The sequence below is a fragment of the Tiliqua scincoides genome, chromosome 2 (assembly GCF_035046505.1).
Source record: "Tiliqua scincoides isolate rTilSci1 chromosome 2, rTilSci1.hap2, whole genome shotgun sequence".
NCBI classification, from domain to species: domain Eukaryota; kingdom Metazoa; phylum Chordata; class Lepidosauria; order Squamata; family Scincidae; genus Tiliqua; species Tiliqua scincoides.
In genome coordinates, this window is record NC_089822.1 from 4036744 (window position 1) to 4039018 (window position 2275).

General features: G+C 41.3%; 1 pseudogene; it reads right to left on the reverse strand.

The window, feature by feature from the left end:
• Window positions 1–672: 672 nt before the first annotated feature.
• On the reverse strand, window positions 673–792 carry LOC136643317 (5S ribosomal RNA; annotated as a pseudogene).
• Between the last annotated feature and the right edge of the window lie 1483 nt (window positions 793–2275).

A 2275-nucleotide genomic window follows, 5' to 3' on the forward strand; every position in this document is an offset into this window, starting at 1 on the left:
CACCAGGCCTTGTGCAGCGTCTCACTGCCTAATAATAGATGGTTCTGTGTACAGGCGAGCAGGATCCAATTATTCACAAGGGGGGAAAAGGAGTGAGACAGAAGAGGAGGGAGGAAGGGGAGGAAGAGAAAGTTGCTGTGTTCATTACAGCTTGGCCTTAAGAAAATGTGCCCGTCAATCCATCAGGAATGAATTTTGTTCTCTAATATTAATGTTTAAGGCGATGCTCTTCTGGTGTATTGATTCTCCATAGGCAGGAGGAGGCTGGGAAGGAAACAATTTTCAAAATGTAGTTTTCAGTTTCTTTAATATTGTAGTTCATCTTATGGCAGAAAATGGCTTTTTGCCTTCTGCCCATTATATGTGTGTGTGTGTTTGTGTGTGTGTGTCTGTAAGGGAGAGAGAGAGACTGACAAAAGCAGAAAGACTGGGAATGAATTGGAAAGACAGTTAAGTATCTTCTATAATAATCCTCCACATAGCTGAAGCCTGCCTGGCCTGAATCAGACAATACTTTGGCCTGACACGAAGGCAAGGAGGTCTACGCCTGACCCCCCTCTCCCATGCACTGCTGCCCTGCTTCTGCTATCCCATATGGGGCTAATGTTTGAAATGCTGTCAATAAACAACAACAACAGTTGGCAACCTTCAGTCTCGAAAGATCATGGTCTAAGCCTACAGCACCCGGTATTCCCAGGCGGTCTCCCATCCAAGTACTAACCAGGCCTGACCCTGCTTAGCTTACGAGATCAGACGAGATCGGGCATGTGCAGGGTAACAGTTGCTGCCTACAACAACAACAACAACAACACCACCAATGGTGACGACTATAGCAACAACGACAACAATTTTTGGCTTCTCCTTCTTCATCACCATCTCCTCCTCTTTCTTGCTATTCAGAAGGTCCCAAATCAATAGCATTTTGATGCTTACCTAATAAGTAGTTTGGCATCTCCCAGTGCCACACTTTTGGCCCAGATATGTAGAAGAGCAATATACCATATTCACATGCACCACCGACTTGGTGGTGATAAATGACACTCTGCTCATGCTCAGAGGTTCTGCCCCTTCCATTGATGCATCAGAGAAGGAAAAAAATCAGAGAGGGGATTTGGAGCTCAAATTACATATTTCTGTTTTAAAAGAAACACACACTGTAGGTTAAGGTGGTAAAATCTATCTATCTATCTATCTATCTATCTATCTATCTATCTATCTATCTATCTATCTATCTATCTATTTTAGTTCCGCTTTGACGTTGTCCTTTAAAGTGATATTTCCCATGGTAGTGGGGACTTATCAGAAGGATGCCTTTGTTTCATTTAGTATAGCAAGAAACACAGTAAATAACTGTAATATCAAATATGTGGTTAACTGCGGGAGTGATCAATCTTACATTGGAAAAAAAGAAACACAATAACTCACATTTCATCAAAATTATGATAAATCAAAAATTCTGGTATTTGCCAAAACTTGAAAGCTTTTTAAGTGGAAATTCAATGACATGTGCGTGTGAGCTAAGAGAAGTTGAATCACTAGCCCACGTAATTTTGTATTGAACATACATTGAATATAATATTGAATGTATTGAATACTATTGAACATGTATTGAATATACTATTGAACATTTTAAATATCTGGGTATACACTTTTCATATAACCATTCTTGGGTCAGCCATCGAAAGATGACTCACGGCAAAAAAAAACAACTTCAGGCCATTATCCACTTTTTTTTATAATAAAGGCAACTCTTGCGTACCTGCAGCGCTCCAAGTGTTCAAAGCCAAAATCATTTCCCAAGTTCTATATGGAGTTCCCATATGGATAAGTGCCTGGGACCACTCGGTTGAACAGTTGCAAGCAACATTCCTGAGAAAAATTTCAGGTCTCCCAAGGTGTGTACCATATGCCGCTCTGTGTCTCGAGACAGGCCAACTCCAGATTGAGACCTGGGCATGACTGAGAACCTTTAAGTTCTGGTTTAGAGTCTGTTATAATGGGGAACAGAACAGTTTACTTCACTGTCTCTTGGAAGACAGGTCCCCAATAGTGGGCTCCTCTAACCTTGAAAAAAAAAAAAATCAGAATGATGGGTTATTGAATTTGATTCCCTGGGATCCTTACCCCAGATGGAAGCCTACCGGGTTATCAGGAGAAGGCTACTAGATATTCAGTGGCAGAGCATGCTAAGTGCAGCGAACAAGACTTGTTCGCCATTGAATAACCAGATCTCATTTATGGCCAGTCAGCCTGCAAGGTACCTATATCTCCTTGA